The sequence below is a fragment of the Anthonomus grandis genome, chromosome 12 (assembly GCF_022605725.1).
Source record: "Anthonomus grandis grandis chromosome 12, icAntGran1.3, whole genome shotgun sequence".
In the NCBI taxonomy this organism is placed as follows: domain Eukaryota; kingdom Metazoa; phylum Arthropoda; class Insecta; order Coleoptera; family Curculionidae; genus Anthonomus; species Anthonomus grandis.
Genome location: NC_065557.1, coordinates 25,940,189 through 25,958,337, shown reverse-complemented (window position 1 = coordinate 25,958,337; position 18,149 = coordinate 25,940,189). Strand labels below are relative to the sequence as shown.

Genomic DNA, 18,149 nt, shown 5'->3' with positions numbered 1-18,149 from the left:
ACCCCTTTTAATGTGTAAAATTATTTTGAAATTAAATTAAATTTTTAAAAAGTTATTATTCATCAAAAATTCTATATAAAAAATCTGAATAAAATAAATAAACTGAGTAAATGTTATTAAGAAGTGGTTCTGAAATAGGTTTGATCATCAAGTAGCCAGGGAAAATATGTTAAGTAGAGAAATGTTATAAAAATGAAGGCTAATCAAAAAAAATAGATATTGTCTTTATTTTTATCTATTTTGATTTAAATAATATTGGTTATCGTTTTAATTCCTAAGAAAATTTGAGGATTAAATCTAATTTTAAACTTCCAAATAAAGTTGGGAGCGGTAAAGAAAGTAGATTGTGGTGCATCATATATTTCCGATAAATTCCTATAATATGGACTTGCTCAGTCAAAATGTTGGTTGGGCATTCTGACTTCAGGATAGTACCAATAACAATAATAAATTTCATACATTCATTCTGTATCTTTCTGTTATTGATCAAGATCTTTGTACCAGTTTTTCACAAATAGCAAACATTGTATCGTTTGTAAATTAAATTTTTTCTTTTGTTTTCTTATATAGTACCCTTACACCTCCTTTTTTTGTTTTTCGATAGTTGATCTCGTTATTATTAAATTAAATAACTATAAATAGTTAGCATGCGTAAAACCAACTAGCATCCGAGAACTACCTGATAGTCCCTAACCAAGAAGGAAGCCAGTTATAACGGCTTCCATTAACAGAGAATTGAATAAAAAATACTTTGATCCCTCAAACAAAAATTAACCAATCACGAGAGCAGGTTTGACCCAGGAGAATCAGCAACTAGGACCTCTTAATGGAAGTGTTCTATTAGGATAATTTACTTAATTTAATGTGAACGTAAAACATACTTCTTGCAACTAATTGCATATTCATAAATAAATTAAATCGTCTCAGTTAAATTAATCAAATATTTCTAAATTTTACGGTTGAATCAGATAAGTGCTACAATAATATCATAACATAATATAAATAATATCATGTCACATGAATTTTATACTCTACGTCTTCACTGTATATACAGTGCTTTCATTTCAAAACGGACCAGTCTATCTAGATATACAGGGGACATTTGTCAATGTCAATCACCTCCTTACCTCCAGCTAACGTTTGATACGTCTATGATATGTTAAATAGGATCCTCCATCGTATGACACAATATTGTAAGCAGCAGTAAAATGTCTAGTCAACAGTGCTAAAAAAATTAAATCGGGTTACCTACCAGCGAATAGAAAGCTACAATGTCAAGTAATAATGAATATTTTCTCGACGTCATACTTTGGCTATCTTATAATGTGATAGATTATTTTAAAGAGCATACAATCTACCACCCAACAGTGTATCAAAAATGTAAGTTTATAGACTGATAAACAGTAAGGGTGTAAAAATGTGTTTGAAAAATAAACAATTTAATCAGATCACAAAATTTAATTTGTGTGTCCTTGTGTGCTTGTCCACTAATATCTCTACATTTGCGAGTAATTCGATCCTTAAACCATTAATATTATCAGGTGGGGTTATATGAACTTTGCTTTTTAAATACCCCCAAAGGAAAAAATCTTGTGGCGTTAAGTCTGAAGACCGTGCAATCCAATTGCACCACACCAGTCAATCCACACCTTATCATTAAGTTTATTAAGCCACTCTCGAACTGTTAAAGCGTATTGCGGAGAAGCCCCATCTTGTTGGCAATACAAATTATTTTCGTTTAGTATCCTAACACCATTTTCATACACTTAGTCTTCCAAAGATTAGACGATTACAGGATATATTGTATTTTCGAAAGAGATCTAAATAAATTTCTGCAGTAAAATTTTCTTCCAAAAAAATGCCCCGATGATTTCGTTACCATAAATTTCTGTCCATACATTAAATTTTTTCCAGGATACTGAGTATGATCCTCTCGGAAAAAATGTGGATTTTCATTATCTACAGTTATGCCGGTTTACCAGTCCATTTAGAAAAAAAGTTCACTCGTCATTGAAATCTGCCATTATGTGGGGTAGGATGCATTCGAACTCATGCGCTTGCGCACGAGTCATAACATTTATCGTTCCACTATCTATTGTTACTCGTGACAATGTATCAGCTACTACATTTTCCGCACCCCGTATATATTCGACCGAAAAGTCATATTCCTCTAATATTAGTCTAAACTTGGCAAGCCTCCTAGAGGGGTTGGTCAAATTGAATAAATATATTAGCGATTTATGATTTGTTAATATCTTAAATTTTTTGCCATAGATATATGGCCTAAAATGTTTAACAGCCCAACCTATTCCCAAAAGTTCCTTTTCAATTGTGTAATCATTTTTCTCTGCCCTATTTAGATTACGAAATGCAACGCAAACATGTACGCTACGGGTTTATTATTACAATTTGCTAACACCGCTGAGATACCACTTGCATCGGTAGTAAGAATAAACTGGTTATTTTGCGAAAACTTTGGGTATTGTAGTATAGTAGATTTTATAAGTGCATTTTTATAATGACTGAAATGATTTTTCGCAAAATAAGAACACAGCTGGGCGAAGTTCCTTTTAAAAAACTTTATTGTCACGAAAACGTACTTAAGTCTGTGGAACAATTAATATGAACTAGGCTTTTACACTATATTAATGTTACTGTTTAATGGGGTACGGTTACTTATATATACTATACACTTATTGCTACGTGAGCGTTAAATATTAGTTATTAGATATTACTCCTCCACCCTTCCACTTTTCCGTGAGAACATTCAGCGTCCTCGTTGATCAATTTTTCTAAAACCTTTGTTGGAATGGCCTTAAGGTGTTTTTGCTTTTGCTAAAAGTAAATTACTAAACCTAAGATGCATACAGATATAATACAAGTAATTACGAGTACAGTGTGGGCGGTATTCCATAGGGTATAAAACGTCTGGGGTTGCCAAGTTTCCATTAAGTCTTCCTGGATTTTTCTAGGATTTTCCAGATGTCTAATTTGCAAGTTGAGGGACAGATTTGTCGGTTGGATTTTTTCAATTTTGGATATAGTAAAAGAAATATTATTTGAGGATAAGGAGTATTTTTAGAAACGAATCATCCATTTTTCTCTATTAGCAATGGGATCAGAGCACATCCAATTGGAATTGATTTCTAAGCATTGGCTTTACCACATTTTAGTACAATAATATCTTTTAGGACTAACATGTATTTTTGTTTCATTATTTGGTATAGGATATACACATTTTAAATCACATAGTTTTTGTTCGAAAATAGGTATTGTGATTGCTGGAATTGCCAAATCGCTTAAAACTAGGAGGCCAGTCTTACATACTAGTGTTAATTCAGATAAATGTTTTAGAGGCCATAGAGCATTTTCGGGATAGTATTTTTCAATATATTGCCAAATTTCTTCAACTTCTTTAAAACTCAATATTTCGAGATCTAGAGTCCCTAGATGAGCAAAAGAAATTATTCGTAATAATTTTTCTAAGAACTCCTTAAGACTTATAATCTGTGTATATTGGCTTTGCAGTAATAATAGCAAATTAATTTCGCCATAAAGGTTTTGTATTTCGGTTTTAAATTTTTCTGCGTTTCCATTAATATTTAAAAAAATTTTCTCGAAATTATTTACTATGTTTCCTGCAGAGAACTAAGGTCATTGATTTTCTGCATAGTGTTCATTTGATGTTGTTCTAAATTGTGCAAGTTTTGCGATATAGTCTCCAGGTCACTATTGTCTAGATTACCAGTTATGAATTTGATGCCGCTTCCCAGGAAGTTCATTAAGCCGCGTTTATTACGATTTTTAGGTATTGAGTTGTTTTTATACAAATTTAACTTTGCAAAGGTGTGTGTCATCATAGGTGTCTTGTAAAGCTTTTGATATATAATACAGTTGGGAATGTGATATATTACTATGCTCATTATGGCAAGGGTTGATCTGGCTCCGAAGGGTCAGGATCAGGAGGCTGGAAAGTAATTGGATTTTTTCTTATTCTTTTGATCTTTCGGATATGCGTCGCTGTTGGTTTTTTCTTTGAAATAGCTATTATTTTGTTTCCAGTTATTTTAGTCAATTTTGTAGATATGAATTGAGAATTTATCTTATTTCTATGGGTGGTTTTCTTGTATACGGTTTGATTTAGCGTTAGTTGGGGGATTTGTTCTATGCTTTTGTTTAAACGCTGGCTGATTTTTGGTTTGTTTTTGATACGCCTTTTTATATACTGCGTCATGAAAGGGAGCGAGTTCTTGTTTCCTTTTTTTGTTGCATTGTTCGAATATCGTAAGATCATTGTCAAGGTTGGGTTCATTAAGATAAGGGTCATATAAGATGGAGAATTAAGAGTGGCCAGTGGTAGAATTTATGCTTTGGTTATAGATTAGCACAGCGGAAGTCATTAATGCTTGGGGTATTTCCTCTGGGTTCTGCACTTTTAAGATTCATAATTTTTCTAGTCTCTACTCCACTCTTGGAATGTAGTCATTCTACGGGGCTGTTTGATGTGAAATTGCCAGGGGTTGTTAATGCACTTTGTTAAGTTTTTATTTAATTTTCATTTAGTTTATTTAGTTCATATTAATTCATATTCTTTTATCACTCGGTATTTTTTCTTGTTAAGACTAAGACTTAAGACTTGTTAAGACAGTATTTCATTTGTTTAAATAATTTAATTAATTTTTTTTTTCTTGAATTTTAACTCCTCGTTTTGAGGCCTTAAACAGTGCGCGATTAATTCGAGCTCTAATCGTCAAACAGTTTAGAGTCGCGACTCAACACCGAAAAATTGCTAGCGTGAAAGTGTAGATAATTCGTAAATCTCGGCCACCGATAATAAAAGATAAGGTCTCACAACAGCGTTTTCCAAGTTTTTAGTTAATCTCATTAAGTGTTTACAGTACACTAAATTACCTCTTTTTTTCCTTTTTTTTTCATCGTGAGTTAACTAACTTTTTAATTTTATTTTTTTATTGGAACTCAGCGCAATTAATCAACATTATTTTTGGTCACTTCGAACCGCATTTTTTGCTATTCACACTTTGGTCTTTTGAAAATTAACTTATAATTTTATAGAATAAACCGCCCAGTTAATTCAATCATATAGGCTTAAAAAGTACAATTAATTAGTTGATCAATTTTCTTCTCTTTTTCAATTTCAAAAATACATTCCATTGTTCATTTCATCTTTAGTTGGTTTGCAGATAGTTTAAATATCGATCGCAAACATTTCATCGCATTTTTCTTAACAAGAATTTATGAATTATCATTTAAATCAACACAGGTCGTTTTTCAAGTTGAATTCTTTTGCAGGATTATATCTAAACGTAAACAGTGCACATATTTTTTTCTAGCAGGTTTTATTTTTATATTGGTTTTAACAGGGTGTCACAAGTACACAACATCATTCTCGTTTTCTTATAGCCAGTCTAAAGTCGGTCTTGAGACTCCGTTTCTTGCCTTGAAATTTTCTTCTGAATTCATTTAATTTCTTCTGTTTTCTTCGTTTTTTTTTCGGATATAGTAGGATGTCCGAAACTAAATAAACTGAAAAGAGCCAAAGTTCTTAGACAAACTGAATTTAATCGTCTATCGGATATTCTTAATATATCGAGAAGTGCTAAAGAAGACACTTCACAACGCATAATCTTTAAATTGAGTTATGATATTTTGGAATCAATTAGAACTGAGTTTTTCAAGCAGCAATACGTTGTCATTAGTTGCATTCTAGATGATGAGGATCAATTCAAGACGCGGTACGAAGCTCATTTCAAAAAGATTTTTGGTATATTAAATTGATTTATTTTGAGCTGTTTGGAGAATCATTGACAGTCCCATGTAACACTGCCAAAATTAGAGATTCCATCCTTTTCTGGAAATATTACACAGTTTGCCACTTTTAAAGATATGTTTGATGCCTTGATTGATAATAACAGTACTTTGCGTAACATAGAAAAATTTAATTATCTTTTGAGTTTCTTACGTGGTCAGCCTCTGACCTTGTTTCAGAAGTTACCGATGACAGATGTCAATTACACAACCGCTTATGAAATGCTAGTTAAGCGATATGAAAACCCTCGTTTAGTTGCGGCCACACACTGGGCAGCTATCGAAAATACCCCCAAACTCACAACTGAGAATCCTGCCGAGTTAAGACAACTTTTGGATACATTTTCTGATAATCTTGCTGCATTAGGAAATCTTAACTTTCCTGTAGCTTCATGGGATTTCATTTTGGTTCAGATGTTGCTTAAACGCTTACATGTTTCTATTGCTACTGAATTCGAATTGCAATATGATTCACATACTCCTCCATCATTTCAACAGCTTACAACCTCTCTACATAAGCGTTGTGCCGCTCTCGACAATGTTTGCTCGGCCCTTCATGGAAAAGATAAAAAATCATTTAAGAGAAAGGATCGCTTCTCAAATTCCAAGGTTGCTCTTCTAGGCACTGAGCAATTTAAATCTAGCAGTTGTGCTATTTGTAAAACAGCACATTCTGTTTATCGTTGTCCTATCTTTTTAACAAAAACTCCTAATGATAGATACCAACTTGTAAAATCGCTGAAAATGTGTTTAAATTGTCTAAGTAGTAGTCATTCTGTCAAAGAATGTAAATCGCCGCATGTTTGTCATAAATGTAAACAAAAGCATCATACCTTACTTCATTTTGAGAGAAATTATTTTTCTGGTAGTAGCGCCAGTACTACACCACCCGCACTCTCATCAACCAGCTCCATCCACAACGATCAACCATCTAGCTCTCAGGCGGACTGCAGGTCTACCAATTCTTCGCATCTGGTAGCGAGTAGCCTTAACAATTATAATTCACTAGAATTATAATTGTGCTGCTTTCTACGGTTCTTATAGATATGTTAGATGGGTCAGGAACATTTCAGAAAATTAGAATATTGCTTGATTCTGGCTCGCAACTTCACTTTATCTCACAAAATTGTGTTAAACGTCTTGGACTTACTTCCTATAAGACGCCTTGCTCCGTTCAAGGTATTGGAGAAGTTCATGTACAAAACTGTGCAAGAAGTGTATTTACCAAGATTCGACCTTGTAATAAATTCACTCCGAATTTTGATTTGGAAGCTGCAGTTCTTCCAAAAACTTGCGGGCTATTACCTAGTCATCCTATTTCTGCCGCAAACTGGCCTCATTTACGCAGCGCGTCTTTGGCTGACCCTTTCTATGATACTCCTAGCTCTATTGAAATATTAATAGGTGCTCCATTGCTTCCCTATATTTTACTGGAGGGTAGACTTACCGGTGACTATAATGAACCAGTGGGAATTAACACTGTTTTTGGTTTTATATTGATGGGTAAAACGGTTTCCAACTCTTCAGCTATCGCTACACAATCGCTTCTTTGCTATCAGGCATCAGTTAATGATACTATGCAGAAGTTTTGGGAAGTTGAAGAAGTACCACATGTCAAAGTTTTATCTCCCGAGGACGAGAAATGCGAAAATATTTTCCGTAAAACTACGTATCGCAATCGAGATGGCCGATTTGTGGTTTCCTTGCCCTTCCGCGGTGATGAGCCTATTTTTTATGGAAGTAGAGAATTAGCTCTTCGCAATTTCTTGTCGTTAGAACGCAGGTTACAGCAAAATCCGAAGCTTTATGTAGATTATGCTGCTTTTATAAAGGAATATTTTGATCAGAACCATATGGAATTAGTATTTTCAGATGTAATCTCAAAAAAGTCGTTCTATATTCTACATCACTGTGTTTTAATGGATTCGAGTCCCACTACTAAGCTTCGTGTCGTATTCAATGCCTCTGCCAAATCATCAGATGGTATGTCACTTAATGATCATCTTCTGTCTGGCCCGAAATTGCAAGTTGACATTTTTGCGTTGCTTCTTGGTTTTAGAATTCATCGATTTGTTTTCCTAGCGGATATTCGTCAAATGTTTCGGCAAATTATCGTTAACCTTGCCCACACTGATTATCAGAGAATTGTTTGGCGCTTTTCTAAAGATCAACCTATAGCTGATTACCGCCTTCTCACGGTAACGTATGGACTAACATGCGCGCCTTATTTGGCGATCAAGTCATTGTTTGTTCTGGCTGAAGAGGAAAAGGATATTTTTCCCGAGGCCTTGCAAATTATTTTAAATTCATGTTCTATGTTGATGATCTAACTGGAGGTTCATCAACAATTGAAGATTCTAGAAAACTTCAAAAGGACTTAGTACTGATGCTGCAGAAAGGAGGGTTCGAACTTCGAAAGTGGTGTAGCAATGATCCTCGCTTGCTAGCTGATTTACCCCCTTCTTATTATTTGTATAATGAGGACATTTCTCTGAATTTTGATTCAGAAAGTCCGCTAAAGATTTTAGGTCTTTATTGGAACCATTCCTCTGACGTGTTTCAATTTTTCCTTAACTCTGTGGATAGGGGTTGCACTAAACGCCTATTGTTATCTAATTTGGCAAAAATTTTTGACCCACTGGGCTTTCTTTCACCTTTAACGTTTCTCGTCAAGTTTTTAATTCAGCGTTTGTGGAATTTGGAACTACATGGTTTCTGTGATAGCTCCGAAAAGGATTACTGCGCCGTTATTTACTTTTGTAGTTTACTACCTAACGGTCAGGCAACCACTCGTTTTTGTTGTGCAAAATCAAAAGTTGCACCACTAAAGACACTTTATATACCACATCTAGAACTTTGTGCGGCCGTGCTATTGTCTCGTTTGCTATCACATGTTTACGATATTTATAAAAAAAATTTTTGTTATCAATAAAATATACGCCTGGAGTGATTCTACAATAGCACTTTCTTGGATTAAAGCCTCTCTGCATCGGTGGAGTACTTTTGTTAGCAACCGCGTTTCTTTTATCCAAGAAAGATTACCTTTATCTTGTTGGCATCATGTTTCATCTGAGAATAATCCAGCCGGCCTCGGTTCTAGAGGTTTGCTCTCTATGGAGTTATGTAATAGTTCGCTTTGGTGGGCGGGTCCTAGTTTTTTAATTAGCTCAACTCGCAACTGGATGCCCTTCATAAACACTCCTCCAACTTCACATGATTTACCTGAAGAAAAGAAAACATGTCTCTCAATTTTTTCTTTTAAGGGTTTTCTGGATAATCTTATTTCAAGGTTCTCGTCGCTCGACAAACTGAAACGCATTATGGCCTATATTCTTCGCTATAAGCATTATATTTCATTACCCCGCAAAAAATATGAGGGTAACCTTACTTTGGTAGAACTCCACAATGCATTAATGCTTTTGGTTAGACATGTTCAGTCGCAAACCTTTTCCTCGGATATAATGTTAATTCAAGGAAATAAAATACCTTCGAAAGCGTTTAGAAAATTGAATGTTTTCCTAGATAGTGTTGGGATACTACGTGTCGGTAGTAGATTAAAACTTTCTTTAAGGTTTAACAATAACTATCCCGCTCTCCTACTCAGTAATCACGAGTTTACAAGGCTTGTAGCTACTTTTTTTCATTTAAAGTATTTTCACGCTGGTAGACAGAGTGTTTAGTTTCTTATTATACACCAATTTTGGATATTGTCATCTAAAGCCGTTATTCGTCGTATTCTTGGTAAATGTGTTAGATGCTTTAGATGTAGGCCTCAGTCAATTCAACCTCCTATGGGTGATTTGCCTGCATCCCGCGTATCACAGGTAAAACCTTTTCTTCATACCGGCGTTGACTATGCTGGTCCATTCAATGTCATGATGTCTCGTTACCGCGGCTGTCGTACCAGTAAGGCCTATTTATGTTTGTTTGTTTGCTTTGCGACTAAAGCTTTGCATTTAGAATTGGTATCCAGTCTATCTTCGGAAGCTTTCTTAGCTGTTTTGAGACGATTTGTAGCTCGCCGAGGTCGCTGCCAACATTTAAACAGCGATTGTGGTAGCAACTTTATTGGTGCATCCAAGCAGTTAAATAATTTTATTTTAAAATCCGCCGCATCTGAAGGTATAACATAGCATTTTAACCCCCCCTCTGCGCCCCACTTTGGAGGATTGTGGGAGGCCGGAGTGAAATCTGTAAAAACTCATTTATACAGAGTCATTGGTATGCAATGTTTGACCTATGAGGAGCTAAATACTGTATTGGTTCAGATTGAAGCCTTTCTTAACTCGCGACCTCTTACACCCTTTAGTAATAATCCCAATGATATGATTGCTCTAACCCCGGGTCATTTCCTGACCCTGGGACCTCTGGGTGTTCCTCCTGAATTGGATATCACCTCACTTCCCGTTCGTCAATTGGGTCGTTGGCAAATGCTTCAAAAAATGCACCAAGATTTTTGGCGTCGTTGGTCTGGTGAGTACTTGCATACGTTGCACCAACGTGCTAAGTGGCATAAATCCAGTGGTAATCTTTCACCAGGAACTTTAGTTTTAATTCGCAATGATTTGGCCCCTCCCCTGCATTGGTCAATGGGCCGCATAACTGAGGTACATCCAGGTTTAGATGGAATAGTGAGAGTTGTTACTGTTCGCACTAGTAATGGGACTTTAAAGCGACCTGTGGTGAAGCTATGTCCTTTGTCACTTTCGGAGGACTGAAAAATGCAATGCATTTTGGTGAGCGATATGTTAAGTTTTCACATAATTTTCATTTAGTTTATTTAGTTCATATTAATTCATGTTCTTTTATCACTCGGTATTTTTTCTTTAGTTAAATTTAATGCCTTTGGTTGACTCACCTTGTTAAGGAAATATTTCATTTGTTTAAATAATTTAATTTTTTTTTTCTTGAATTTCAACTCCTCGTTTTGAGGCCCTAAACAGTGCACGATTAATTCGAGCTCTAATCGTCAAACAGTTTAGAGTCGCGACTCGACACCGAAAAATTGCTAGCGTGAAAGTGTAGATAATTCGTAAATCTCGGCCACCGATAATAAAAGGTAAGGTCTCACAACAGCGTTTTCCAAGTTTTTAGTTAATTTCATGTGTTTACAGTTCACTAAATTACCTCTTTTTTTCCTTTGTTTTCATTGTTGGTTAACTTTTTAATTTTATTTTTTTATTTGAACTCAGCGCAATTAATCAACACACTTCTATACAGAATAATTGATAAAACTCTTTTAAAAGGTTATTTTTAAATTCTGTGCCTTGGTCAGCAACTATTTTTAGAGAGGTGTTATGGTGCAAAAAATAGTGTCTCAATTTGCCAATTATAGTGACAGAGTTTTTATCCGGGATGAAATATGCTTCAGCGTATTTTCAAAAGGAGTCGTAGTAGTCAAATAATAGTTAGAAAAATGCTATTTGAAAATTGAAAGATATCCATATGTATAGTTTTAAATGGCTTTTCAGCTAATAAGGGGCCTTCATGAGCAATTTTATAAGGGTGCCTTTCGTACTTATTTTGCAGGCTTATTTCGCATTTATTAATAAGGTATGTTACGGAGTCTTTTAGTTTGGGCAAGTAATATTTTTGTTTAATATGATTGTAGGTTTCAGTTATTCCGTTATGGTTGTTTCGGTGATAGTTGCAAATAATATCTTTTTGTCGATTTACATCGATGACGTCGTTTAAATAGATATTCGAAAACAAGAGTTTTGCTGATGGATTTAAATTTGAATTTACTAGTTTTTGAAATTCCACTTTTAATTCATGATTAGGAATGTATATGGTAAACGATATGTCTGGTTTGATTATTTCCTTGATTATTCTTAAAATGTATGTTTTAGCATTTACTTTAGGGATTCTGATGAAATGGTGGTTTTTCTTAAATGGTTTTATATATACGTTTTTGTATTCGTTTCCATAATCAATGAGAATTCGATTACTTGCATAGTTAAGGGGTAGCTTTAAAATTGGGATATGCTTTCCTGTTGTCATTATTAGAATGAACCGTAATGTCAGAAGTATCATCATTTAAATCAAGTTCTGTGGGGTTAAGAGGGTCGGGATTGGGTTGATTTGCATTTTTATTATTTGTTCATTCATTGTATCGTTCATTAGGCTCAAAATCAGCAAGGTCAAAAGCACAAAATCGCAGAGGTTTGCAAATGATATATCAGCATTAGGGGCAGTTGATTCGGTATCTCGAATTTCATTAGTTTCTTGGGTATTAAGCTCGATCCTTGAAAGAGCGTCAGCAACATGATTTTCTTTTCCTTGTTTATATTTGATATCAAAATTGAATTCCTCAAGTTTTAGTCGCCAACGATTTAAACGAGAGTTTGGTTCTTTGATTTTTGATAAGATAAATGTTGACCATAGAGGTAAGGGCGAAAATACTTTGTAGAATCTACAATTGCAAGTAACTCTTTCTTAATTGTGGAATAATTTCTCTCAGCTGAATTGAGGGTACAAGAGTAATAACCTATAGGGTGGTCGTTTTGAGAGAGTACACTGCCAATAGCGATGTTAGAGGCATCTGTTGTGAGCTTGAAGGGTTTACTGAAATCGGGGAACTGTAAAATTGGGGCGTTGGAGATGAGTTCTTTGCATTTCTGAAATGCGTGTTTGTACTCGTCATTGTTAGGGTTAATTGTAGAACCTTTACGCAAGCATTTTGTGAGAGGGAACGTTATTTTGGAAAAATTTTTGATAAATCGCCGGTAATATCCAACGAGTCCAAGGAATGCTTTGATTTCCTTTTGGTTTTGCGGTATGAGATAACGCTGGATGGCGTCAATTTTTAAAGTGTTAGGTTTTATTCCTTTAGGAGTGATAATGTGGCCAAGAAATGCTACTTCTTTGCATACAAATTCTGACTTATTAGGTTGAACTTTAAGGTTCACTTCTTTTAATTTAAAAAAAAAAAAATATGTTGTCGATATGTTTTGTCAAGGATTTTGAAAAGATAACTATATCGTTCATGTACATAAAACAAAACTTGTACAAGTATTCTCGAAAAATTTCGTCCCTCGTTGAAATGTCGCTGGAGCGTTTTTAAGGCCAAACGGCATACATAAATATTCATAGTGTCCGTTATTTACAGTGAAAGCTGTTTTTTCGATGGATTTTAAATCCATTTCGATCTGATGAATCTGAAAGAAGAGGCCAAATTTCTTCTAGGGTGTCATCATTTAGACGACGATAATTAATAACAAAAAGGAATCTCTTTTTTTCTACAAGCGTCTGGCTTTTTTTGGCACTATCCAGACGGGGGCTGAATAAGGAGAGATTGACGGTCGATTTATTTTATTATCTAATGGTTTTTGAATTTGCGACTGAAGTTCGGAGTTCATAGCAGGAGGATGTCTGAAAGATTTGATATAGATGGGTCTTTCAGTTTTTGTTCGGATCTAGTTGGTATGACTGGTAAATGAGAGGTCACAATTTTCGTAATACATTATCCATTTAAATTCATGGCAAAGGATCACAATCAAGGATGATGTGGTCTTTTATGTTTAAGGATGGTAAATTAGCAATACCATTTTCCAGAACAACGGGAATGGTTAGGGAATTCATATTAAAATTCCGGACAAGCCCTTATCTTGTTGTAGGCTAGAGAGAATGGAATTTGTATGTTATGAAGGGTTAGTTTTGTTTTCATAGTTAATAAAAGCTTGAAGTCGTTTAAGGTCTTTTGTGCCTATTAGGGCGTCAAAGTCATTATGCCAGTGCAAAACGCGCATGTTAAATGTTTCGTGAATGCCTAATTCTTCTAATAAATTTATTCTCAAGTTTTGGGTTTCCTTATAAACTTTTTACATGCTGTAACTTCAAAAGGTTCAATGAATATTTTGTTTGCATATAGATTGGCAATTTTTGGGGTAATGATGGAGTCGGAAGCGCTAGAGTCAATAAGGATGGTAATTTGTTGTTTTGGAAGATGAAAGTAGGGCAGCTCTGTTTCTTGATCTATATTATTTAAGTTAATGGTTGGATATAGGCTTCGTCCTAAAATTTTTCTGAAGAATCAGTAGAATATTGATCGGAGGGTGTATCTTCGTAGTTTTGGTCATCGAAATCCTGAATATGGTAATGATAATCAAAGTTTTAGAGGTTAGAGGCTTTATTAATATCAGAGGATTGCTTAAGAACATAAGGATCAGCATTGTTGTGGTCGGGATATATTTTTACATTGGTTAGTTCTTCGGCTATGAAGTTTTTAGGGCCTGATGGTTGGAAAATATTATCGTTTCGCCATTGAGGTTGAGGTTACCTTTGATAGGACATTCTGGCTGGTCCTGCTGTAGAGATCACATTAGAGTTTGGTGATCTGAGACAGGCTTGCGTGTGGGAGCGAATACATTCTTTGGTTTTCCAAAGACTTGGGCATTAGTAGGATAATGTCTTTGAACGAGTCTAGATTATATTGGTTTTTAGATTAGATTATAGATTGTATTGTAACATTCCCTAGCCAACATTGGTCTTAAATGCGGGTTCAATTTTTGAGGCTGATTAGTAGATCTATAGTTTTGATTTTGTGAAACTCGATTATTCGGGTTTGGATGTATTACAAATTGGTTAAAAGTTGCGATACAAAGTTGAATTGGAATTAGTGAAATTTACTTGCGATTTAATCATATTGTAATTGAGTACATGGGTATAGGCATCATCAAGTGTGTTGGGCTGCTGTAACATAAGCAAAGTTTTGAGGGTGTGTGGTGAATTAGCAGTTAAAATTAATACAGATGTTTTTTCAAAATGGCTTAGCAGGGTTAATTTTGCACTATTATTATCTACTTCACAATTAATTTTTGCTATTATTCTTTGTACAAAAGTTTTTAGCCTATCGACAAATTGTAAGATGCTTTCGTTCCTATAAATTTTAACATATTGGAGTTGTTGCATTAAGATTTGGTAAGTTAATGGACCGAATTTTAGTTTAAATGAATCCCTAATTAAGGGCCAAGATGTTAAGTCGGGCCTAGAGAGTAAAAAATCTCTTGCTCTATCAGTAAACTTAGACTTTCTTGCCGCTACGATCAGTTTTTTCTGATCATCATTATCGTTATCGTATAGAGAACAAAAATTGTTTATAGAGATAATAAAATCCTCTAAGTGAGTTTGTTCTCCCGAAAAGTTGATAAAAGTAAGGAATGGAATCTTAAGTTTTCCATGTCTGAATAAATTACAGGTCTAATGGTCTTATCTGCTAAAGAATTATCTTCTGAATCTAAACTTACATTTTCTAAAAGGTCTGCTAATTGTTCTTGTGGATCTGAAGAACTTTCGCTAAGATTTAAATTAGGAGTTGAATTTAATCCTAAAAAGGCTCTATTCCTTAACAAAATTTGTTGTAAACGGTTAGAGGGACTGGACATTAAAAGGCAATTCAGCAATCTGCTTACAGTATAGACAAGGATGAATCCATAGAGGCTAAAATGAAGAACAGCTCTCGAATAAAGGGCTTCCTATAGAGTGTGGCTGGAAAGCTGGATAGTTTTCTAGAACGCCAACTGCTAGAGGAAGAAGGGCGGCAAATGACGTCGTTTTCTTTGGTGTGGCCGTATGTGCTGGCGTTACATATACTACAGGATCGCTCGATTCTCACTGGCACCACTACCACAGGTTCACTCACTTTTACTAAACGAACTGTCACTGACTTTTTGCTTCTTCTTACTCGTTGAATGTGCTATTAACTTAGAATGTAATTTTACTAGATTTTGACGGAGATTCCGATCGATCACGAAGGTCCTTAGATTCAGATAGTGTACTAAGATTTAACATTGTTAATTTAATTTGCACAACGAAAGATCGATAGAGGGCAGAATTACACTATCCTGTTCGCAGCGCCAAATAAGAACACAGCTGGGCGAAGTTCCTTTTAAAAAACTTAATTGTCACAAAAACGTACTTAAATCTATGGAACAAATAATATGAACAGCAACTAGGCTTTTAGACTATATTAATGTTACTGTTACTTATATACACACTTATTGTACTTATATATATACTTATATATACACTTATTGCTATGTCAGCATTAAATATTAGTTATTAGATATTACTTGCATTCTTCGGTCCATTACAAAGGTACACCCTTACGAGACCAGTGATTTAAAGGATAAGCCATTTCTGCGAAATTTTTTGTAAATTTCCTGTAGTAATTTACAAAAGCAACAAACTTCTTGGTCTTTTCGGAATTTTTGATTACCGGAAATTTTGAAACTACCTCAGTTTTCCCGTCATCTGGTAAGACGCCCTCCGCTGAAATGTTGTGCCCTAAATTTAAATTTTCTTTTTTTAAAAAACTACACTTATCAAGGTTCAATTTTAAATTTACATCTATAAACCGTTGAAGACCTTAACTAAGTTTTGGTTATGGTGCGAACTTCCAAAAACTATTAAGTCATCCATATTATCCATATAACAGTATTCATAATTTAGACCAGACATGGCAACTGCCATCATGCGTGCAAATGCACCCGGACTGACTTTCATCCCCATAGCCAATCGGAATAATATATATAATAGCAGAAGTCTATAGGGTTTGACATAGACTGATTTCGCGTATTCTTTTAACTTAATTTTATGTTGATATTGGTCGAACTATTCTGCGAGAGAATTAAAGCAACATACGGCACCACCGCGACGGCGAGAGGTGACATTACGCACGGCAAGACGAGAGTACACGGCTGTAAACAAGTCCACATTTAATTCATTTAAACCACAAAAAAGTGTAATTTAATTAAAATAAATATTACAAAAAACCAATACAGTCCACTCTATTGAAGTTGTAACCATTTTTGGACCTTCTAGCCGCATCCTTTGACTACAATAAGTGATAATTTGTGTGGAATTTTGCCGCAAGAACATAACCTAATTTGAGTGAGTCCTTTCCAATTTACGTTCCGTATTTGTAGTTGTTGCCAAGGTTTGCGTGAAATGTGTTTGATATTTTTTCGCGCTATAGACGTATGATTTTTTATGATACAATTGCAAATGATATTTATTTGGATAATTTAATAAGATTAGAGGGTTAATGTTCTCGTAAATAAAATAGCCGTGCTGTTAAGTAGTGTAAGGGTATTTTACGTTTGTTGATTTAAGAATAGCTACACATTTCCTGTTATAAGATTATTTGCAATTTCGGGATGTGGGTATGTTTTATGTTATTGAAGTTTAACCTGCATATTCCCTGTATAAACTGCTAATAATTTGGAGTGTATATTTGATCAATTTTGCTATTATATGTATAATTTAAATGTGATTGTGTGAGTCGTAGATTTATTATTCCCAATGTCTTAAGTTTTGGGTTTAATGGCTTAGTTAAGATAATTGACTCACAATTTGAAGTGCCTCACTGTATTTATTGAATTTAACCAATAACCATTGCATTGATGTTTTTTTGGGTTTAAACTTTTCTTGTGGGTGAAACAAGGTAATTTTTGATAACTAATTATTATTAATTTTTGGGTTTTTTAGAAACATAATTTTGTTGTTGTTTTATAATAATGTCGGACACTGAACAGATTAAGGTTTTAAAACGTAAACGTGGTTCAGTTAAGCATAAATTGACCTGTTTTATTAATTATTTTGACCCGATTAATAAAAGTTTTGAGCGGGATTCCTCTTCGATTACAGATAAAGTTTTGAATGAGTTAAAAATTAGACTTAGTAACTTTGAGCTAATTTTAGAGCAATTTGAGAGTTATTAAGTTGACATTGAGAGTTTATGTGAAGAGGAGGCCTTAGATGAGAATTATAAAGAACGCGAAGATTTTATGAATTTATTTTCGAAATATTTATCGGATTCAAAGTTTATCTTGTCAACATTTTCGAGTGAAGAACGTAGTAATAGTTCTAGCTCTAAAGCACATAGTGCAGTTAACCAACGAAGTGTTAATCACTTATCTAAGAGTAGGGAGCCTGAGTTAAGGCTACCGCCAATAAATTTACCTGTTTTTAATTCTGATATGAATAATTGGCTTGAATTTAAAGATACTTTTCAGTCTTTAATTAATACTAATGATAATTTGACAGATATTCAGAAATATCATTATTTACGGTCAAGTGTGCAAGGTGATGCACTTAAAATTATAAGTAGTGTTGAGTTTTCTGCGCAGTCTTATAACATTGCTTGGGAAAATCTATGTGCTAGGTTTGATAATTCTCGCATGTTAAAGGATAATCATATTAAAGCCCTATTTAATATTGAGACAGTAGCCAGGGAATCTGCCGAAGCTTTGCGTGATTTATTGGATGATGTAAACAAGCATATGAGAGCATTGACAGCCTTGTCTCTCCCAACTGGGCATTGG

General features: G+C 34.5%; 1 protein-coding gene across 7 annotated transcripts in view; it reads right to left on the bottom strand.

Moving 5' to 3' along the window:
• The window catches only part of LOC126743388 (uncharacterized), a 347,135-nt gene that overhangs the window by 38,558 nt on the left and 290,428 nt on the right, over positions 1-18,149 (bottom strand). The window lies entirely within an intron of this gene.